The 25,616-nt window shown below is 32.2% G+C and overlaps 1 long non-coding RNA gene across 1 annotated transcript in view; it reads left to right on the forward strand.

The window, feature by feature from the left end:
• Positions 1-3,426: 3,426 nt before the first annotated feature.
• The window catches only part of LOC129948961 (uncharacterized), a 35,563-nt gene continuing 13,373 nt past the window's right edge, over positions 3,427-25,616 (forward strand). Inside the window, exons 1-2 of the long non-coding RNA XR_008781984.1 lie at positions 3,427-3,603; positions 4,701-4,807. This is a non-coding gene — a long non-coding RNA (uncharacterized LOC129948961). The remainder of the gene's footprint in view (positions 3,604-4,700; positions 4,808-25,616) is intronic.

Here is a 25,616-nt window from a genome sequence, read left to right on the forward strand (position 1 = left end):
TATTATCAGAAATTAGATTCCAATCTCAAACCATTTATTTATAAATCCTCATCCCAGGTTTATAGTTATCGCGTATCATCTGAGATTTTTCCACCACTCTGTGCTTGTTAAATTTCCTTCTTTTGTTTTGATAATCATTTCATCGTCATCATCACATTTCCTCACGAGACTCAAGACCATAGTAATCTCTATAATTGTGCTAATTTACATGCAAAAACATCCTTTTGAATTATTTACTAGATAAATTTAGTGCTGTATATTTTGTTGAGTGATGGCGAACCTTTTAGAATGCAATTTCAAAGTGTATAACATGGAATTAGAGGCAAGGGTGGTGGAGGAGGTAATTTTCTTAGTCGTCTTCAAAAATGGATGAAGTTTTTTTTGAAAAATTTCCTATACGTACAGAACAGACTTCAACCTGCCTTCCCTTATAGGTACTTCAGTATATCTATGTAGAAGTAGATATAAATTCATTCCTCTCATAGTCGCGTCGCGCATATTTGTCTTTTTCTGTAGTGAAGTCCTTCAACGCCTCTATTTTAGCAAAATTCGAAAAGCAATGGGCATAAGCATGGTAAAGCTTTGGTGAACAATAATCACTGTCGGGGCTAATGACAGGTGATTTGTCATTTTGCATTTCAACAATTCACATTCACATACTCTTATTATATAATGATTTTCTTTTTTTTTATTTTGGTTGAAGTAGGACATGTAAGGATGTATGTATATATATGTGTGTATACAAATGTGCTGTATTGGTATTTTTTTGTTGCTTTGTTTTACACTTGTAACGGTAGTAAGGAACATATGTAATGCATGTTGTGTTGATGTGGAAATGGTTAACGATGTGGTAGCTGGTAGTAGGTGGTAGCGAACAAGAATACAAAATCGTATATAAATGCAAAAATGTTTCTGCCCCACAAAACAACACCATCGTCATCAATGGCTTGGCTAAAGTTGGTCATGGATAAAATTAACAAAAAAAAAAAATCGAGTGAGACCATATGCCTCCAATTTGTTGACTCCATTCTAAATATAATTTAAGGGCATCCAACAACGAAGCCTAAATTATTTAAACGATTAAGATTCCTTGATAGTTTTCTATAAATAGAAGATTTTTTTAGTTTTGAAAGAAAGCGGATCTCCAAAACGTTGTTTGAAATTTTATTAATTTTTGATTCTATTAAAATCTTAACAATTGGTGCAATTATTCGAATTAACAGTTTCTATAAATCTTATTATTTTAAACTGGTAACGAATGCAGAAGTGCAGAAGTTACAAAAATCATATTTCTTACTGTTGTTTTTCATAAGAGCTGTTTTTGTGTCCTAAAAATTGATAGTTGGTTAAAATGAGCGACCAAACACTTAGAAAAACACTTTGTAAATTCGATTAATCAGCTAAAAGCAATGGAAGCTATTAGTCTTTCAGTATTGGACTGTACATTTAGTGTTAAGCTTAATAAATAATCATAAAAATAAGAAAAATAGTTGAAATAAACAAATAAGGCATCTTTTATATTTTATAAAAAACAATCAATTTCTGTAACATGTTTTCATATGGGACCCAATTTTCCCATTCTTTATCAATTTCAAAAAAAAATCTTTATCGTATGTAGTACTATGACATCTTATGGCAACCAAGCACTTAAATCAACTTTTACAAGTTGAAGGTATTGTACTTTGAGATGGCTAAACTAAACCATCAACAAAAATAATTTCACTAAACTGAATAAACAAACTAGAATTTTATATCCAAATTAAGAATAATTTTGAAACAAGTCACAATGATTCTCATTCACTTAATTCAATAATCAATCAATACTGCTAAGTGAATTCTTCGCCAACTATGATATATTTTGCTATTAGTGTTCATTGGTACAAAAGTTCATTTGTTCTGCGATCTATCCAGTTCATCGAAATTAACCAATACTGTAATTTTAACGGCACACTTTTGCAAATGATTTTTGCTCTAATTGCAATCTTTGTTGCTCTATACTGCCTAAACTCTACGGTTTATATGAGCGATGAACTAGAGCTTAGCTTTTCAACGTTATATGTGTATTGCAATTGTGAGCACTCCTTTCAAATAATTTATGCAATGGATTTTGAATTTTTCGTGATTTTAACTTTTCGGAATTTTGAGATTGCTGTATCTTGTCTGCAACCAACTTTTTTTATATATTAAATTAAATGCACTCACTTTTTTAGTTTATAGATTTAATACGGAAATTGTATTTAGGTTTCAAAAGTCAGAACATTTTTATTCAATTTCTGATAATAGGAGAATTTCAAAATTTGCACTTTGGGAGGTGACTGATAAAAACATTTTTCTTATAACTTTATAAGCAAAAAAGACTGACTACAAATTGCAATTTTTTAATGTCAAAAAAAATATTCAGAATCAAAAATTTTAATATAATATTACCAAAAAAGCAATGTTTCAAAAAATGTTTCAAGAAAGTGTAGTAGAAAATTAAATTATTTTTTTGTATATATTTTATGTTTTTTTTAATTTTTTTATTTTGATGTTGTGTTGGCATGATTTCTGTTTACCTTAAGGATTATTGAATTATAATACCAAAAAACTAAATATAACTATTATATTTAAATTATTTATTTAAATTTGTCTTTGAATGCAAATGAAAGAAATATCTTCTGGTCACACTTATTAAATGAATGAAATAAGTATTTTCAGTACCACAATTTGATGCAATCAATATTATTGATTCGCATTCGATTGGATAAAAAAGAAGAGGTTAAGAGTACCTAATAAAAGCAAAAACAAAGAACAACAAAAACTCACTCAATTCTAACCTCACCTTGCTTCAATGAATTTACTTCCATACTTACTGACACTCATACCCAACTACCCCAATCAACCCCCCTTTCAGTACCAACAAACAATATGTCCTTACTTAGAATATATACTTCTTACTGACACTTCAAACATTATAATGGACGAAAGGGCGGGAGGTGGGACAAGAGTATTGGATGGGATATAATAATAAAACTTGTAACGGCACTTCAACCTAAAATTGATTGTGTGTTAAATGCTGTATGCTATAGAGTGGTGTCTGTGGCATGGATGATCCTTAAATTTCATATTACGTTCGCAAAATAACAATGCTGCCGTTCGTCGTCGCTTAGTGTTACTGTATAACGGTATATACCACATATGTGCAGGTTATATGGTTGAAGAAGGCATAATATTATAAAGGACTTGTGTGATATAAATTTAAAGGCCATTCTATATGAGTAACATGCGATCCAGACATTTCACCAGAGCAGAGAGTTTAAATGAAAAATAATAATACTCGTCGTCGTTGTCCTGAGAAAGTAAAAAAAGAGTGAACACACAGGATAATAGAATATGGACATTGGACATTGGACATAGGACATAGGACATAGTTGCTGCTGCTGCTGCTCTAGCTATGAGTCTTTTAGCTTTGCTGTTGCTATACTGTCAGATTCAGAACGGAGTGTGCTTAGACTTGGGCATAGTGAACACGTGGTGTTCTGATCCCGTTTATAAATATTGACAAAGGACACACGAAATATACAAACTTAGCACAAGATTGTTGTCCAATATGTGGAGAAGCAGGTGCGTATTGAAATTTGAAACACACGCATTTCAAATGGTATTGGTGGTGGCCAACGTTGGCGACAGAGGATATAGAACTCTCAGAATTGATGAATATTAATATAAAATTGCTCAAGGTCAAATGCGATCAATGTATGTATATATTTTTGTGTTTTGTATTTTGTTGTTGTCATTGGAAAGGACTTGGTAGAAGTCTTAAGGCGTAAGCATGTGTCTATACCATTTTAGGTAACACATTTAAAAAGTTAATAGAACTCGTGACGTCAATATTTTTGTATACCTTAACAGAAATGCTAGAAAATAAATGTAAATGAGACAATACACAGAATGGTTGCCATGTCCTTTTTATATCAAAAACACTTCGACTACAACAAAGAAATAATAAAAAGGTCTTTTGTGTTTGTGTTTAGCTGTTTGGCGAGTCCTTTTGACAGGTAATTGGATGAGAATTGAATTTGAGATTTGATTACATCAATATTGTACGAGTAGGTATACCTACATACCTTTCTATAACAAGGTGAGACATTTTAATTTAGGTGTGGTTTTATTAGTCACACAATGTTTTTCGGTTTCTAAAAGTCAATGGGTGAGTTTTGGGTGGAATAATAATTTGTATTACTTGTGAAACGTGATGGAATTTTTTCAATAATATCTCTTTGATTTTTGTATACGTTAAATGTGTTTCCAAATTTAAAGTCAAATTACGTTGTTCAAAAAAAAATTTGTTGAGAGTTGTCCATTTTTGTAATTCAGATGATAATTTGTTTTAGAGACAGTTTTAAAGTCTGTGTACAAAAATCAATGAAGTTGAACTTAAAAAGATGTTTTTAAAAGGAGAATTCATATCGAAGTGTTTTACAAACATCGATGATATAACCTAAAAACACATGACTTCAGTAAGTTGTCTAGCATTTCTTAAACAAGTCTAGTTCTTGAGCTTTTTCGGTTTTAACTTTTAAATTATACTAGCAAATTGGGCCGTAATTTCTTAAGATGGTAAAAATTTGGAATTCTATAGACAAAAATTGGAATTTAATTTTTAAGCAATTTGAAAATAGGAGGAGTAGAATAATTTTTGTTTTATTTTTATTTTCCAGAAAACCTGGCAAAAAAAGTTTGAAATCTGTTAAAGCTTTAGTATTCTAGAAGAAGTGCATGGAGCTAATAAAATTCAAGAAATGGAATGTGACGAAGTTTGACTCAGGTAATTCACCTTAATTTTCTAGCTCCAAGGAAATTAGACCACTGTTCAAATCATAGAAACATCCCTTTACATAAATACAGATATCTATGAGTACAAACAGAGCAAGAGAAAAAGATTGTTAAAGCGAATGTTTTTACACTACCTCTGGCCTTAGGGGCTTTTTTTGATAAAGTTCTTTGAAAATTCTGGGATTTAAGATTTTCTTTGATCTCCTACTTGAATTTGCTGGACTCCTTAAACAATTATACACTATGTATAGTGACGTTTTGATGGACTTGCTTATTGCGGGTCTTCAAAATACATAGACACTACCGAAAAGCTCATCTAATTTATTCTTAACTCTTAAATTTAAAAGCCTTTTGAGGCGTGAGTTTTAATATGCTAATGAGGTCTTAAATATTATTTGAATCAACTCAAGCTTAACACTTAGTTATCCTTGGCTGCATTAAAAGCTTACAATGTGCCTTTACTTTAAGTGTTGTCAAGTTGAAAGTAAATTGGGCCTGATGGATTAATCCAAAATTATAAAATTGAACTTTCTGTTTCTGAGAAACCTTAAAATTTACTCAAACTAAACATGCTAGTTATTTTTTAAGTCTCTCTAACCACTTTGTACAGTATTTATCCTACTTAAGATTCTTAAAAAACGTACTTTAAGGCTTAGTTTTTTAAAAATTTTTATAAAATTAAAAATTTCTTATAATATCTTTGACAATCAGCCATATAATCATTAAATCATCAAAACGGAATGTTTAAGTTAGTAAAAAATAAAGCACATATTTGCAAACCCATGTTAGCAATTTAAGTTTAAAAAATAACATTGTAAAAAAAATAACGTGTTTTCAACGCTTAACAATTATTAAAAAAATATTAAAAGTCGAAAGCCACATTTAAAGAGCATTTGAAAAATTCAGGAATTATAATTAGAAGAGGTGCATATATTCAAAAACAATTCGTAGATTTTCCAAAATGTAAATTTTTTTGAAGCTTTATGAAAAATTAGGTCTGACCCTTACAGTTTAGATAAACAAAAATGTGAAATATTCTTAAAAAAGTATAAAACAACTGAACATGCTGGACTCCCTATAAATACAACACAAATTGCAGTATTCTGAAAATATGGTATATAGAAATTCAATGTGATCGTCTTTCACGTTTTTTTTTTTAAATCTGGAAACATCATTTTTATTTGACAATTACCGAAATAAATAAAATGATATGCATGTCTTATTGAAATGTTATATAACTCTTTAAAATTTCCAAATTAATTCATTTTTTCATTTCTACTGACTAAAATCATGTGTAGTAAATCAAATTATATGTTCAATAAATTTAGAAAAGTACATACATATACGCCCGAGTGCACCATATTGTTTTTCTTTTGTAGTTTTAAAGAGATAATATGAAAAAATTCAGACCCTATTTTCTGATTTGAACTTAAAAGATATAATAAGATTCGGCCTTGGTAAAAAACATATATAGTTCATATAAAAATACGTTTTTTTTTCACATAATTAAGTGATTTTATCGATGAGAAACTTAATCCTTCCTTTTTTTCAGACAACCATGAAAACGATACTTTCTTAATGTACTTCTATATATTTTATGTAAGGTTGAAATGAAAATAATCTACTCTTTTTTTAAACATTTTAACTAATTACCATCTTTTGCTAACAATCGATGAATTTCTCATTAAAAAAAAACCAATGTGCAATCTTGCAATCTAAGAGGGTGGTCTTTGTATAATTTCTTATTTAACTACTTTCTTTTTAACGAATTTAAGCTTCTGGCAGTCCATCTGAAACGTCTTTGAATCCGCCCTTTCGGAACTCGCAAGGGTGGTTGTCTATAAAATTAAGCTCATTGCAACTTTATCCATATACCTTATCGCAGTAGAACTTAATAATATCTTAGGGTATTTTGTTTAATGACTATGAACCACGAAAACACTAAAGACAAAAACTACAACAACTATATAATATACTACAACCATCACCATATCGCCATCACCATCATATGCATTTGTTTCGCTTGCTTAACTCAAAAAGGAAATTAATGGGTGAAGAAAATATTACACTAAGACACATATAGGGTGTTTTTTTTTTAAGTTGCATGAGACTTTAGATGGTTGTTGCTTATGGTTTGAGAGAATGTCAAACTGAGTTGATAATTCTGTTCAGGAGGGGTTTGGCAACTTATCATAAATTACTTGGCCACAAAAAAAGGTTTAATGTTGTAAAAATGTTCTTTAAAAGTTCATAGAGCACTTTGTCCATTATACGGTGCTAAGTTACGAAATTAATTTTTAGTTGGATGGCTTCATCAATAAGCAAAATAAAGCGAAAACGATCCTCGTGATATTAAAGAATACATTACATTCATTTAAATTGAATGTATGGTATAATTTATTGAAGTAATTAGTGAAAAGTTGGACTAATAAAATTGATTATCTAACTAGTAGCCCCTGTGAACAAGTGTCAACTGTTTTTAAATTATCTATAAGATTGCGTTACTACTAAAATATCTTCTGACAATATTTCACGCTTGTTTTATTGTTTATAGTTCTCAAGCTCTTAAAAAAACACCCGATACCTACGAGCATGAGTATTATAAAACACTCAGCTTTGCATAGGGGGAAACAACAACAACAACAACTATAAAACGCTTTTATTCAACATACAAACTACTTAATGAAACAAACACACACAAACATACATTAGTATGTATTAAAAGACGAACGTGTATTATTTTCGCTCGCATTTTTGTTTTTGTTCGTATTATGAACGTGAAATGTCAAATAAAGTACGTGTAGGTTTATCAATTAATTCCCGTCCTGCCACATGCTTTCAAGGAAATTTTCTTAACTACTTCTCAGAAAAAAAAAATAAGAAAACAACAGAACAATATGTTGCCCATTCAAGAAATTTATACATATAAATAAATTGACATTTTGGCCTTCTTGGCTTGAATTAAAATTTTTCCGATACGCGATGAAAGTTGCCATGGGAAGGAAACAATAAGCAAGCTGATGGTAATGAACCACTTATTCTTATAACAAAAATGAAAAAAGTGGGTGTTAATAATAAGGTGAATAAATAACAATTAAAAACATTACGAAAAAATAAAATAATTTTATTTCTTGAGTGTGAAATTCTTAAAAAAGCAGTTAATTATTCATGAGTTAATTAAGGTAATTTTCAAATAAAGACTAGAATTCAAGTTATACATAAACTTTAAATATTTATTATTTAGTTTCACTAAGGTGGAAAATTCCCATCAACTTTGTCCAAATTAAGAACCTTTAAAGAACTCTATTCGACATCACTGATTCCAAATATTTGTATATCTGATTTTCACTTTGAATAGAACAATCATATCCTTTTTATTACTTTGCTCTTATTCAAACAAACCATGCGAAGGAATAAAATGGACACATTAATGTGTCTATTACATTTTATGAACATACACTTTACCATAAAATATACTTACTGTTATATATGCTAACAATAAAAAAATCGATAAAAATAGAGTCTCACAAAACATTAGCCAAATAACTACTTGCGCAAAGATAATGATCATAAATTCAGAGTGTTTAATTCCCATCAAATGGCAGGAAAAAGAGATATGGCATAATTCCAAGCAAAAACTGATATGATACATTGATAGCCCTTGGCTATTCCAGCTACTGACATACATATATGAAGTATCTAGTTTTTATGTAAAACATTGGTGAGTAGTTGCCATCTAAATCATGTGCTCGCTTGAGGTCAAGTTCATTTCAGAATATAGTAAATAAAAAACCATCTACATTTTTGACAGTTAATAAAGTCCATGTTGTTAAAGTTACGTAGATATGTCAAATTTGCTGACATTTAGTCAATCTGGCCTAAGCAAACTTTACTTGTGACACATAAAAACTATGCGTCAAGTATTGCATTTTTAGAAAATTCGAATTTGAGATTTTAATCAAACATGACATTGCGATTGTAGGAAAGTCTTGAAAGACATTTCCTATTAAGCCTTCTACGAACATAATAATACACAAAAAGTACTAAAATCCTCCCTTAGACCATAATTTCCAAGACATTGCTTGATATTTCAAGACCTTCCTTGAAATTTTAAGACATCTCTTAGAATCTCCAGACCTCCCTTAAATTTTTTTTGAGAAACCTAATAGTAGTACCCGTGGCATGATGGTTAGTGCGTTGGACTGTCATGCAAGGGGTCTTGCGTTCAATCCCTGCCTGTGCCAGCTTAATTTAAAAAAAATAATTTTCGCGGGTACTGCCTCTTGCGAGGAATTGACAAATCCTTCAAGAGTAAATCTTGTCATGAAAAAGAGCTTTCTCAAATTAGCCGTTCGGATTCGGCATATAAACTGTAGGTCCCTTCCATTCCTGACAACAGTACTCGCACATAGGAATGGTTGAGAGTTGTAAGTCACTAGGCACTGGTTCACAACGGACTGTTGCGCCACCCCATTTGATTTGAAATATCATTTCAAATTTTGAAGGTACATTTATGTACATTTATTTTGCAGATTTATGTAAAGCTCTAAAATATTTACTTAACAATTATTTCTTTTTTGTTTGAAATTTGTCGTTTAAGAGATTTTAATAATAAATTACTGGAGCACCAGTTCAGATGTGGGAGTTATACTAAAGTGTTTTGGATGTACATATATATGTATAAAGAGTGATTTTTTAAAATCTTAGGAAAGTTTGTCAAAAAAAAAAATTATAGACCAAAAGGAAGATATTTGACAGTGAAACAAACCACGAAACGGGCATCAGCTGTTTAAACCAGTGTTGCCAAATAGATCATAGCAAAAAATTCACCCTTTATGAATGTTATAAATAATAGCCAATTTAGTGAACAAAAAACAACTCTTTGCACAGTTTTAGGGAACCCAGAAATCGTTTGGCATTCTTGGCGACAATGCTTATGCTGATACTGATAATTACGAGATGTTCAGTTTAATCGATGCACTCTTTCTTATCGATTTTTTAAGTTTAATGCCTGTTGGAATTAACCATAAACCACAGCGGTACTCACTTAAAACCTTTTTTTAAGAAAATAATGTTGAAAGTTCTTTTATTTACTAGACAATAAATAAATATAATAATCTTTAATAAACAATTCCATTAAGTTCACAATTAAAAAAAAATATGTACATATTTCTTTTGCTGATACGATCATTTCTGCTAAATGTAAACAAAGCTCATTCAAAATAACCTATCGGGTCCAATTATTTTATAAACGCAGTACATACGGTAGTAAATAATCCCACAGGGTAATAATTTAATATTGATTAAATAAATTGTTTGTCCATTTAGTACGCAAACAATAATCACATGCAGATATAAAGATATTAATATCTCTACTGCATCAACATCAATTACAGATATTCTATTCCCTTGTCATATTAATGTTGATATGTTGTAGATACACAAATATGTCAAGAAAAATAATAAAACATTTCGATAACAACAACAATTTACTGCAAACCTAATCTCCGTAGGTGAAGAACCTTAACCTTTTCCTTTTTTTTGTATTCTTTTCTTGGAAATTTATGAAGAAAAGTTATTATGTTGATGTAAGATACTGTTGTTATTTTTTTTATTGCATTATAAATCACTTTTTCTTCAATAAATTTTCTTGAAATTAATTTCAATTTCAAAGAAGAAACATAATGTGAGGTAATTTTGTATGCATTTGAAAATTTGGATACGAAAGCTATATACATTTAATGATATTTTGTCCTGAATTGATGTAACTTATTAAATATGAGAGTTTGAGGAACAAATCAACAATGAGAATTTGGAGCACAAGAACTAATGCAACATCATTTTTGGAATTATTTATTCTTTTCTCTTGGGTACACAGACAATAATAATAATTATTAATTTAAGAAATCGTTGAATATACAAATTTTCATTTACTTCTTGGAAATTCTCTTGATATTATAAGGAACTCAAGTACAGTACCTACTTCTCCAAGTTAAGATTTTGTTTCGGAGAGCATTATCGTACATAAGGGTAGTCCTTATTTTCAAAAAAAAAAAAAACTAAAAAATATTATTGGGTTTCGAAACAGTTTTTTAATGTTAGGCTCAAAAAGAAAAAAAAAACATGTAGCTACATTTTATAATTTTTATTAAAAATGGTATTTTATTAAAAGTGAGATTGAGAAAAATGTTTTATTCTTTTAGCTTGTCATAAACAGTTTCCAATAGTTTTTGTAAAGCTCGCTTAAAAGCACAAGATCCCGAAGAACCAAAATATATTCATCGGAACTAAAACTAAGAAATGTTTGGCCTTTTTAGATCAAAATACAAACATTTTAAAGGGTCCGCATCACAAAATCATGAACCACAGAATTCCGAATCACAATTCAATCCATTTCAATACTCAATCAGTCAATTTACATAGTGATGGTGACCCCAATTAATGAGAATCAACTAGAACGAAGTATCTTACTTAAATTTAAATAATAAATAAGAGAAGTTCTTGTTTTTTTAACTTTTGAGTTTAAATTCGCCGTTCAAAAGCATTAAAAAAGAAATCTTTATTTTGAAAATGATTCAGTTCTTTTAATTCTAAAAGCTCACCCGAGGTAAGACTTCATAAAGAGATAGAAACTTTAAATTTCTTTGGTAAATTATCGGTTATGGTGGGATTACATATCTTGTTTAAGTACTAAAAAGAGCAGTCATCTTAACAAATCCTGTTAAATATTTAAACAAAATATTTTGTTGTGATTGTACAACGATATCTAATTTGCGGTTTCAAAATTAAACGTAAAAAAAAACAAGTAAAATATTTTTGTTCATGATATTTTATGACGTTGACATTCTGTATGAAACAATACATTATTTGAATGAATTGCGAATTGTTGCAAGCATTGATTCGTTTGAGTTAATTTTCGACCACTTTCTCACACATATTGAGCGGTATCAGCATGTGCCAGAATCACCATTTTTGTGTTGGTTTTTTTAACAATTTGTATGCGTTGTACGATAACTAAGCGATGCATTTTCGTACATTCAACTGAAACAAAAATTGGTTTAACACCGTAGTTCGATAGAAGTCCAATTCTAGTCCTATACTTTTGAAACTGCAAATTGGATAACCCGTTATAAGACATATTACTCAAAGAAACTTAACTTTCTTTTCGATAATTGATGTTAATATTGTAACTTATGATGTTCAAATGGTAGACATGTGCATTCAAGAGGACACAAGCGTCCACAGGTTTTTCTCAAAACCCACCTCTGTCTATCAACTCCTACTCTCACCTCCCCGCGGTGAACATCGGGTGCCTAGTACCTCAACTGGAGATTGGGTTCCAACCCCAGTGGAAAGTTGTTGGGGGCAGCAAACGAGAGAGGGGGGGAGAGGTGTTTCCACTAAGGCACCTCTCCTTATCCAGGCGGCAGCGGACGAATTCTCGAGATAGAATCAACGGTGGCGTCTACAGTTCCAGTAAGGTCGAACTACTTAGTGAACACCTTATAGGGCTTCTTCGACATATTCGGAGCCCAGGCCTATAAGGAGCGGTTCATCCGGCTCCCCTTCCTTGGAGTTATACTAAGGATCTGGCCCTCCAGGTTGGGGGTTGTGCCGTCGGGGTGACTTCCTGGCCACGTAAAAACATCATAGTTTCGAAGCAACAACAAGCCTCGGATACGGACGGATTCACTGTTGACAACCCACGCAAACGAAATAAGGACAACGAACTTCGGATATGTACGTGGAATGTTAGGTCCCTTAACAGACCACGTGCAGCCGAACAATTAGCGGAAGCCCTAAACTGCTGCAAGGCAGATATTACAGCCATCCAAGAAGTGCGATGGGATGGACCGGGCAAACGCAAACTAAAAGACTGCGATATCTACTACGGCGACTGCTACCGAGAACAAGGACAGCGTCTATTTGGGTGTGGATTTGTTGTTGGAACTAGGCTCAGGCAAAAAGTCTTAAGTTTCAACAGTGTGAGCGAGCGCATCACGACAATCCGCATCAAGGCTAAATTCGCCAACATAAGCCTAATATGCGCGCATGCCCCAACAGAGGAGAAAGATGAAGACACCAAAGACATATTCTTCGAGCTCTTAGACAAGACATATGAGCAGTGCCCTGGCTATGACATTAAAATTGTCTTAGGAGATTTTAATGCCAAGCTAGGAAGAGAAGACATCTTTGGTGGCATAATCGGGAGATACAGCCTGCACGACACCACCTCCGACAACGGATTCAGGCTGGTCGATTTCGCTGCGGGGCGAGACGTTCTGGTAGCTAGTACGCAGTTCACGCATCTCAATATCCACAAGGGGACATGGAAATCTCCTGATCAATCAACCGTCAACCAGATTGACCACATTGCGATCGACGCACGACACTTCTCCAGTATCCAGGATATCCGAACATTCCGAGAGGCCAACATTGACTCGGACCACTACCTAGTTGTAGCCAAGGTACGGCTACGGATATCCCGATCCAAGCCAAAACAAGGAAGTACTGTGAGAAGATTCGACGTTAGACGGCTACAATCGCAAGAGACTGCCATGTCCTTTTCCGATCGAGTCTCTAATAACCTCCTAAGGAGTCCTATGCTTCCTGCATTAAGCATTGAAAACCAGTGGCAACATTGCCTTGCAGCCATCAGAGATGCCGCCTCTGAAGTGCTAGGTTTCACACGGCCACCACAGCGAAACCCCTGGTTTGACGACGAATGCCGGCAAGCTCACGCAGCGAAACAAGAGGCATACAAAACGGCGCTGCACAAAAGGACGAGAGCTGCTCGCGAGCTCTACGAGCAGAAGAGGAGAGAGGAACACCGGCTTCTTAGACGGAAAAAAAGAGAGCATGAGAAGCGCGCGATCGAGGAGATAGAGGGATGTCACAACAGGAATGAGGCTCGTAAATTTTACCAAAAGGTAAAAAAAACCTCCCAAGGGTACAAGCCACGAACCGAAGCCTGTAAAGACGATCAAGGGAACATCGTAGTAGAACCACAGTCGATGCTGAGAATATGGAAAGATCACTTCTCCAAATTATATAACGGCGATGACGAACCGAATTCCGCTGTAAGGGAGATAGAACCACTCAACCTCGGCGACGCAGATCAACAATTCCGCCCACCCGACCTTGACGAAGTGAAGATAGCTATATCTAAACTTAAGCCAAACAAAGCTGCTGGAGCTGACGGCATCACCGCCGAACTATTCAAAGCAGCAGGCGATGACTTGGTAGGGAGCATGCACCAACTCATCTGCAAAATTTGGTCGGAAGAAAGCATGCCCGATGAGTGGAATCTCAGCATAGTGTGCCCGATACATAAGAAAGGAGACCCTCTAAACTGCGCCAACTACAGAGGCATCAGTCTCCTTAACATTGCTTATAAGATCCTCTCTGCCGTATTATGTGAACGTCTGAAGCCATTCGTCAACAACCTGATTGGTCCTTATCAGTGTGGCTTCAGACCAAGAAAGTCCACTATCGACCAAATATTCACACTACGGCAGATCTTGGAAAAAACCCAGGAGCTTCAAATCGATACCCACCATCTTTTTATCGATTTCAAAGCCGCGTATGACAGCATCTATAGGGAAGAGCTCTACCGAGCAATGTCTAGTTTTGGCATCCCTGTCAAACTTATCCGTTTGTGCAGAATGACGATGGAGAATGCACGCTGCTCTATCAAGGTCGGAAAAGATCTTACCGATGCATTTGATGTCAAAAAAGGTTTTAGACAAGGCGATGCACTGTCATGCGACTTCTTCAACATCGTTCTGGAAAGAATTGTGCAAAACTCAAGCGTCAGCACTAGAGGCACAATCTTCCAAAGATCCATCCAATTACTCGGATACGCAGATGATATTGACATAATTGGAAGATCAAAGCGTGATGTCAGTGGAGCGTTTTTGAGCATTGCGACGGAAGCGAAGAAGATGGGTTTAGTGGTCAATGAGGGCAAGACCAAGTATATGCTGTCATCAAAAAAGGACACTGAACGACGACGTCTTGGACAAAACGTCACCATGGACAGCTATAACTTTGAGGTAGTTAAGGACTTTGTCTACCTAGGCACCGCTATTAATGCAGACAACGACACCAGCGCTGAAATCAAACGAAGAATAACTCTTGCAAATCGCTGCTTCTTTGGACTTAGAAGGCAATTGAGAAGTAAAGTCCTCTCTCGAGCATGTAAAATCACCATCTATAAGACACTCATCATCCCGGTTCTCATTTATGGCGCTGAGGCCTGGACCCTGTCAAAGAAAGATGAGAGCGTCTTAGGATGCTTCGAGAGAAAAATTCTTCGGGCGATTTTTGGTCCCGTACGCATAGATGGAGAATGGAGGAGAAGATATAACGACGAGCTGTACGGGCTGTACAGCGACACTGACCTAGTTAGCAGAATCAAAGTCCAACGGCTTAGATGGCTAGGTCATGTAGAGCGGATGGACATCAACGCTCCAGCCCGGAAGGTCTTTGAATCCAATCCCGAGGGACGGCGCAGTAGAGGAAGACCGCGACTCAGGTGGCGCACCCAGGTGGGAGAGGACCTCAACCAACTTGGCGTGCGAAACTGGAGACAGCTAGCTAGGGACCGAGCTGGCTGGAGACGCTTGTTGGTTGAGGCCCAGGTCCGCCCCGGACTGTAGCGCCACCTTAAGTAAGTAAGTAAGTATTGTAACTTATACTCGATAATCACTTGAAACACTTAGAAAAAAACAATACTTAATGAAATGATAAATACAAATTTTTTCGAAAAAAAAAATTTATTTGAAATTAAATTGTCATACAGACATCGTTTATATTGTAATTTTGTACCTAAGATATCTTTTTATTGAATATATTCAAATGTACAAATATTATTCTTTCTCTACTATATGTTCGCAGAAATATCGTTGTGTTGTTTTTACATATACCTAAACCTATGTACCTATGTACTTCATCAAAATAATATTTGTTTACTGTTTTTATTTATTTAGCTCTTTAAATGTAAAAATTTAAACATAAATAAAATAGGCTCTACGTAGTTTCAAAAAATAAAAATAAAAATAAAATAAAAATAACAGTGAACTAGAAATGACACTTATATTCTAAATTATAAAACCATGCAATTCCTTCCAATGTCAGTTGATTTTCGTGTTTTGTGTTTTTAATTTTTTATTTATCAACATTTCATCCATCAAATTATTTTCAAATGTAACGATGACAGCCTTACATCAAATATTTACATTTCAGAACACACATGTTTCTATTTTCATATGAATATACCATACACAACTAATCAATGTAAAGTTTTGTCTGCAAATTATTTCTGAATGCCAAAAACTAATTAGTAGCTAGAAAACATTCGTATGCTATTTACGACTCATCTATCAATCGATATTTAAATGTCACAATAAATTAGCAATTCTATACCAACAGCAAAATTTAAAAAATAAAGAAATATCTACATTCTATACATGAATAAAACATGGACTACATAAATTCAAAAGTTAATTCATTTGTGGAGAGATTGGAAACTAAACCGAAACTGAAACTGAAACTGAATTGTTTGCAACAATTGTGTGCCAAAATACATTTTCGATGTGAAATGAAAATGATATTTATTACTTTTAGACATTGTACGGAATCGAGTTATATAGGCATTGTATTCACGTTCATAATTGCATGCTCAGGCATTTTGCAATTAAAAAACGACAGCATTTGAGGTCTATCATGGTTTTAAATTAAAGAAAAGTCCAAAATTTAAGAAAAGTATAAATTTAAGTAAATTTTAATAGAAAATTGAAGAAATTCTAAAGAGTCTAGAGCTTTCTGTGAAAATAATGCAGACAAATGGAAATGGTCATCGAGAAATGGAGTTTTTGTATAATTGATTGCTTTGGGCAGCAGCGATGTTTTCAACGTTTAAATATTGGTTGCTTATTTACTGAACCATTAGGCTTACATTTACAAACGTAATCGTAAATCGGGCAAAGCGCTGGGGACATTGCTCATTTTAACATAACAATTTTATCAGAACGCTATTTTTATCCATGGTAATATTGATGCAGATATAACTGGCAATCCATTTTGCGGTTTTAAAAGTATAGGTCTGAAATTCAACATCTCTCAAACTAAGTTGTTAAGCCAATTTTTTTTAGTTGAAAGTCTGAAATTAACGAAAAAGGATCGCTTAACTATAGCACAACGCATATAAATTGTTAAAACCTACTACTAAAATTGTGATTCTGCCACAGCCACATATCGTGCTTTAAGAGTAGATTATGGTTATATAATTGTCCAACTAGGCAAGAAATTGGCAAAATTGTGAACAAATTTGAAGGTACTGGATTGGTTATAGATATTGTAAGTCTTGTGCAACATCACAATTAGGACTGTCTTACGTCACATTATGGAGTATTTTGCATTTGGATCTACACCTATGTAGATACATCCATTTAAAGTCCAGCTCATCCAACAACTGAAGCCATCTAACCATTCCCAACGTCGTAGATAAGTCAAATGGGTGCTTCAATTTTTCGAACACATTTATCTTCAACGTCGAAACACATTTTAAACTCGGTCACTATTTTAATAAACAAAATATCATATTTGGGGTTCTGAAATTTTCTCAAGTAATTGAAAAGAGGCCAGCACGCCCACAAAAAGTCACCTTGTGCCGCGAAATTTCTCATAGTGGTAATATCACTGGCCTTAAGATCATTCGAATTTACACCTTTTTTGATGGGCTACGTGAAAGACCGTGTTTATGCAGATAAACCTTTAACTTTTGAGCACTGAAAAACCAACATTCGCGAAGTTATGGCTGAGATTCCGCCTAATATGTGTCGAAAAGTGGCCGAAAATTATCACAAAAAATCGATGCTTGCAACACTTCGCATAATGTCAACGTTCAAATTTTATAATAAAAAAAGAAATATCATGAAATAAAGTATGTTGAATATGTTTTATTTACGTTTACGTTTAAAAATGCAAAATTAATAACACTGTTTAGTTAAAGAACTTGAATTGCATGACAATTCGAGTTTCGATGAATAGTTAATGTCACTTTAGGGGCCGGTCGATAGGCCGCCTATATCGTGCGATTCAACATTATTAGACCTTTTTTTGGGCTATGTTATGGCTCATGTCTAAAGCTACAAGTCCGCTTCGATTGAAGCACCAGAAGCCAAAAGACTGAAATGTTAGAAATAGTAAACAGAAATTAGACTAAGCAGATGGGCCATTTAAGTTGGAGCAGAGTTCAATATTTGCATAAAATAATATTTAAACGTTATATCCACCGTACCATCATCGATTCAAATTTATTAATTGAGTGTGTGTTGTTTTAAGAATCATTTTTTTGATATTCAAAAGACCATTTTTCTCATATTGATTAAAATCTTGGATTTTATAAGTTCGAAATAATTGCCCACCTTCAAGAACAAGTTAAAAATCAAATTAATACAAATATTATGAATTTTACCCTTTGGTAAAACACTCACTAAGTTTAAGTATGTGCTTTAAAACTTGAGAAATTAATCTTTTCTAAATGGCATATGGAATTCAAGAAAGAATTTTTTCATAACAAAATAAGAAACAAACATAAATAACAAAAACAAAATTACTTAGAGGATACATCGTGAGATAAAAAGAACAATATTAAACTTTTTCATCATAATTTTTGCTATATACAAATGTAGATACACAAGAATGTCTACTTTAATATGAAAGTATTTTTCTATCTATAACATTTTTAATGTATGCGTTTTGAAAAAAGTTAAGCCGCCCGCATTTGATTCAAATATTCAAATATATTTCGAAAACTTTTCAAATTAACTGAACATAAAATGAAGCGCACAGAAAAAATAAAAAAAGAAGAAGGAAATAAAATATAAAAACTCAAATCATTGACGTTCGAATCTAGATTCTTAGTCAAATCTGAGAAATCAATAAACACATTTTATAGCATCATTCGCAGGAACATTTAACCAAAATTACTTTGATATTAACATTCGATGCCGAACCGATGAATCCACAACCGAAACCAATAAATTAAATCCTTAAAAAGTTTAGTCTTCTTTGACTTCTCAACCCAAAAATAACGACTCCCATATGGACGCTCGATGGGGATGCCTGTGGTGGCTTATTTTCGGTTTAGTTTTTTTCTTCTTTTAAAGGCGTGAAGCTATTAAAATGATTAAGTCCCAAATGCAATCCTTTACTTTATATACGCAGCATATAAACCTTTTTTCTATAGATAGAAAGGTATATAAAAGAAAGATACCACAACAAAATATTCTCAGCTATTTATGACTTCATTTCCCCAAAAAGCTTTAGCACCACAATGTTGACAGCAACAGTAACAACAAAAACAAAATAGAAGGGAAAAAGTACGAACAAAAAGGATGCGTCATCTTGTGACAAAACTAATAACAATAAAATTTCTTTTCTTTTCGAAAGAGACTTTGGCTCTCTTACTTCATTTTTACCAAAAAAGAAAATATTATATCATCTTTTATGGTGAATTGTGAATCTTCATATTCACTATACACTTAACAATTTATACTTATTTTTTTGTTTCAAAAGAGGAAAAATAAGGGGAGACATTTTCTTTTAAGCCAAGAAGACATAACATAAATATTAGTCTTGTATTTTTATGGACAATTGTTATATCCGAAGTAATTTCATTGAGGGTTGATGTGGGAAATAGTTTTGGGGGAATTTGTTATGATGGGGTAAAGATGAAACATGAAAAAGTAGTAATTTTTGATATTAACCCTTAAATACCCATACTCACACCTACATGAAACCCTTAAATCAGGTGTTTCTTAAGATTTACTTAAACATAGCTCTGCACAGGAAAAATGATTCTTTTAAGATAAAAAAGGTTAATACAGAATTTACCTTAAAAATTCTCAAAAGCATCATAAATATTTAAATATACGTAGGTATAAAATGCTAAGTGAATTTTGTCTGGCATGGGAGCTTAGATGGGACTTACTGTTTAGTAAAAATAAATTTAAATTTTTATAGCTTTTTTAGAGGAAAGTGGTTTTAGTTAATAAAATTCGTGACTGAGTCGCAATTTCAACTTATTTGTATTATAGAGAACTTATGGAACTGTATTAATATAATTCCAAAGAAAATAACAAAGATTACAATATTTTTAAGTCATTAAACAGCACAGAGCTGTGATAACGAATTTCACCTGTAAAATAGTACAAGGGGTGTTTGATATAAATAAGATGGGATACAAATGTGTAATTAGTGAAAATTCTTATATGAAAATTCTGATTTTCAAGAAAAAAGGAAGGAGCTTCACGAAAAACAAAATTTTCTCATTTTGAATGGAAGTCATAAACTTACAATTTTACAATATTTACTAACCTTGTAGAAACATATGCTTCATAATTTAAACTTAACGACACAATGAAATACAGCACCTTCAAATTTAAAAAATGAAACTGATAAGTCATGTTTTTAATTCTTTGCCTTGAGCAACTCACCAGTCGGATTTATAACAATAATAAATCTAACGGTATATTTTTGTAGTTATTTAAATTTATCTGTAAAAATAAAATAAATGTATATAAAACTTTATAGCCATGTAGGTCTTGCTCTATTTTTATAGGAACAAATTAAGCCGGTTTCCGATATTAACTGCAATCCCAAAAGATATGTAGGGGAAGCGAAAGTGAATAAATAAAAATATTAATTTTAAGTAGGTTTAATTCACTTTAATATTAAAAATAAAATTATAATTCAAGTTGAATTTAGATATTAGAATTATAGAGTTATAGAAAAAATATAAAAAAATATATCAGTGTTGAACTCGACTTTCCGTTTGACTTTTTTGAATAGCCGCTTATTGCGTTAAGTTTTATCCTAATAGTCTAGTTAGTCGTAAGTTATGAATTTAAGAAACGGAATGAATTGGAAATATTATTTGAATACTAATAGTGTACAAGTTCAATGTTTAGTTTTAATTTAGGATGTTTATGATAGGTAGTCATCCCACATTCGGCCATCCTTTTTGTAGGCTGCCTCAGACTAACAGTCATCTCTGGTAAGGTTTCTTCATCAATAAATTTAGTAACGTCTTCATCACTGTCTCCGGAATCATTTTCATCACTTTCACTGTCATCTTCATTTCGCAAGGGCTTCATCAAGTCAGCGGAGGATGAGGTACAATTTGGTCCCTCGTGAACTCCCACTTTACGAACTTCATATCGGTCGTTTCGCTTGACTATAACGACTTCACAAGGGCCTAAGTATAATGGATTCAGCTTAGTTCCTGGTGCAAATTGAGTTTTCTTTACCGCAACCAGATTTTCGTTTATAGCCTTTTCGATTTTCTTCTTGGAACTTCGCAATTTGATTCTTAGCTTGGCTTGGCATCTCCTTTCTTCTGTCTTCGAATTCTTTGATAAGTAGATCTTATATCAGTTGGTTCAGTTAAATATTCTCCGCACATTTCATAAGAAATCCGAACATTAACTCAAATGTAGTTTTGTTTGTGCTTCGATTAACTGTTGAGTTCAAAATTCTTTGCAGTTCTGGAACATGCTTGAACCACTTATCAGGAGCATCGACTGATATTTTCGTCAACATTTCAATGATAGTAATGTTGACTTTCTCCACCTGTCCATTTTCGCGAGCAACCCCTGTAGTCACTAGCGAATGGTTGATCTTTCGTTCTTCGCAATACTCCTTGAATAAATTAGAGGTAAAGGCTGAACCTCTGTCCGTGACGAATCTCACTGGATCACCAAAAATATCACTCTGGAACAACATCTTCTTCACAACTTCTTCAGCACCCGTAGAATTTACCGAAAATACCCAAGTAAACTTCGAAAAAGCATCGACAATAACCACCAAATGCTTTTAACTATTAGCTGTCGAATTTATTGGACCAAGATGATCAAGATGATATGTATGAAGTGGAGTATAAAATTTGTCGATTAGAATACATGGTATACAATTCGCAATCACTTGTTTAATTTTCGAAGACATGTTTGGTATGCAAAAATCTTTTCTCCTTACATTCATGTGACCTTGCTAAGTAAGGACATTCATTTTACCAAAGTTACATTCCCTAACAAAAGTAGTTCCTGCAGCACAACATTATAAGAATTTGAAAAGCTGTTAAAAACTAACATATGATCAGAACTTTCCGTATCTTAAAAACTCCCGAAAAAATACACCATTAAACTTGGTTTCAAATCATAAGTGCCGCTAAGCTTGTAATATGAGTTCCAAAATTTTAAAAATCGTTACTGGGAAACCTAAGGTATTTGAACTTAAAGTTAACGTAAGTAAAAAAGGCATTTCTGTTTTTCCCCGAAATAACTTTTTACATCATGCAATAAGCAAAAGGTAAGACAATAGTTTTGATATCCAATGAAAGGTTTTTTTGTAAACTTTTAAATATAAGCCTGTTCGTCTTTCTGAGATATTCGAATTGAAGTTTTTGAAACATCTTTAAAAACTCAATCAATTTGTTGACATCAACACAAATCACACTTGAAGGCCTTTCCATTGATATACAGGGAGTTTTTATCTTTTCAAAAAATAAAGTAAGAATTTTTTATATTTAAAATCAAGTCAAAAATTAAAGGCAACTTGAATTTTTAGATAATTTCGTCCTTTCTTCTATCCTTCTCAAAAAATAAAATAAAATATTAAATGTATAGTATGGCGTATACGCATTTTTTTTATTTTATTGATTTTGAAACAGATTATTGTTTGCGCACCAAAGGTTGGTTTGTAAAATGTTATAAGGTGTCTTCTTAATCCCTTGTACGAGATTTTACTATCATATTTAATAAAACTTATTATTAAGTGGTATTTCTAAAGAAACGAAATTAAAAAAATCATTTTACTTCCCAACTATTAAAAAAAGTATGATTCAGACAAAACCTAATAAGCTGAATTAAACAAGTAAACAAAAACATTATGTCTTTCATATTCAAGATTTCCATTTTGTCTCTTTGCGGTTTTGCCTTAAGGGTATGTCTCCCGCAGAAGCGAACTCAGAACTCATGTAAATGAATTTGAATGTATTAGTGAAATATCGTTACTCTCTTCATTATCAAATTCAAAATTTGAATTTCCAATTACTCTATATTTGCCTCTTGATCTTTTTTGTCTCTCAGAGCGAGGGATATATTTCCGCACAAGCAGCCAATCAAAGAAATAAGAAATAGAACAACGTTGCATGATAAACCGGTTTTTTTTGGTATGTCTAGTTAGGTAGATTTGTTGTTGTCTTTTGCATATGGTTCGAATTTTATAAAGCAAGTGGGTATTTTGCTATCGAAGGAGATGTTTTTTTCTTGAATTTCTTTTTTTGGTCGACATTTTCTAATTATTGAAAATACCTATTTTATTTTAATATTTTTTTACTTCCCATTGGAAATTATTGTAATGGGTCCGATTTGTCAAATTAAAAATTTTGACATTTCTCGAGGTTTCAAGGTCCCTAGAGTCAAAATAAAAGGTTTTTAGAAACATGGTTGTGCGTGCGTGTGTACGTACGTTCGTACGTCCGAACTTTCGCGACGTTTTTTTCGTCGTCCATAGCTCAAGAACCAGAAGAGATATCGACTTCAAATAAATTTTGCAGAAAGGGCTCTCAAGAAAATTGCGTAGGTGTTTTTTTTACCATAGCAGTTTAAAAAAAAAAGGTGAAAATTTTGGATAACCCTAAATATCTTACGAACCAAGAACGCTAGAGACTTGAATTAAATTTTATATAATATATTGTAACGTGATATCAACCAAGTTTTTTTTTTTTTGAAAAAAATTCATTTAACGGTTTTTTTATAAATCAAAAAACTGAAAAAAAATGTGTCACCTACCAAATTTTACGACTAAAATATGATTTCATCTCCAAAACAATTTTGTGCAACGAAAAATAATGTTTTTCAAATCTGATAAAATTTTGAGAAAAATCGAATTGACAGTTTTTTTATAAAAAATAAAAACCTAAACAAAAATTAATAAAAGTTGGTAAAAATTGACTTTCGACTCAAATATCTTTTCAAAACTTTGATATATTGGCTTTAATTTACTTTTATCTTTCAAAAAATATTGTTGTCAACATTTAATAAAATTTTGAGAAAAATCGAATTGACAGTTTGTTTACAAAAAATTAAAAACCGAAAAAAATTAACAAAAATTGGTAAAAATTGAATATCGATTCAAATATCTTTTCAAAAAGTTGAAATTTACGCATCAAACTTTTTTTATCGTATAAGAAAAATTGTTATCAACAATGTTGAGAAAATTGAATTGACAGTTTTTTTTATACAAAATAAAAATCTAAAAAACTTTACTCAAAGTTGGTAAAAATTGAATACACACGACTCTAGGGACCTTGAAACGTCGAAAAATGTCAAAATTTTCAATTTGACAAATCGGACCCATTATAATAACTTCGTATGGGAAGTTAAAAAAATGCAATACCCAGGAGTGATAGTACGCAAAAAAAATCAAGAAAACAAAATATATGACAGCGAATTCACGATACCTACAATACCTATCTTTACCCTTCTTTATACCTACACTACAATGTGCAACCACAAAACTTGCCGAAAGTTGAACCAAAAATCAAATTCTGCGTATACGATTGACTACGTGACACCCAAATCACGAGTCCATGACCTTTACATCATACCACATACTAGAAAAAAAAAATATTTCTAAGAAAAGACTTTTTTTTGTTGTATTTTCTGTTATTGTATACCGCAAGCAAAACAAAGAATACAAAAACTAAACGAGCCATGAGACCAACAACAAAAAAAAAATCTGAGAGAGGATGGGCGGGCGAAATTCTTTTGCAAAGAATTCTCTTCCTGAGCGCTGAGATGCAGTGGCATTCTTGGGAACTGGAAACTTCATTGTGTGCGTTTACAAAGAAATTTGTTGTTAAAAAATGCAAAATAGACCTCTTTTATAAAAATTAAATTAAATAAACAGTAGACGCAAGAACTTTTTACTTTTTTAAATAGAATAAACAAAATGCCAAAAAAAAATAAAAAAAATATTTTGCAATTATATAAGCTCCCAATCCCTCACAATTGCACCACAAATGTTGTTATATTGAAATGCACTTTTAATTATGTTGCGACAAATATTTTTTTTTTTCAAAATCGATAGTAAGAGTAATATATATGGTCCTTTTTTTTTAAAAAAAAATTAAAACTAAAAAAAAAAAAATCAGCTCGCCCCATGAATTCGCAAAAAATATTGGAAAAAAAAGAATGCATTTTGGATTTTTTGTCTAAAAAAGTTACTATAGCTATTTTTAAAAAAAAAAATTTAAAAGCAAATATCTGAACATATATTTAGAATTTGAAAAAAAGTTAAATTGACTTAGCTAGCTGTTAGACTTTGGAAGTTTTATCAAATATTGCACCTATGCCACAATGCAAATTTGCCCTATTTTTCATAGTTTTCTACAATTTTTCTTGGAATAAATAAATAAATTAAAAAAAAAAGAAAATCGATACTATTTATAAAAATTTATTGTTTTTTGGAAAAAAATATAAAAAAAATAAAAAATTATATTTTACACACTGCCCCATTGATTTTCGCAAGTAACTACCTGAATTTAATGATTTTTTAGTGATTCTAGTGCTGTTAAGGAACAAACATTTTTTTTAAATTTTTTATTCCTTTATACATATTTAGCCCAATATATTTTCAATCAAAACCCGTTTATTTCGTTTAAATATTTAAAAAAATGTGAACGCTACAAAGCTAAGCGCAAAGCACCAATCAATTTTTTTGCATGCGACATG

The sequence above is a fragment of the Eupeodes corollae genome, chromosome 3 (genome assembly GCF_945859685.1).
Source record: "Eupeodes corollae chromosome 3, idEupCoro1.1, whole genome shotgun sequence".
Taxonomy (NCBI): Eukaryota; Metazoa; Arthropoda; class Insecta; order Diptera; family Syrphidae; genus Eupeodes; species Eupeodes corollae.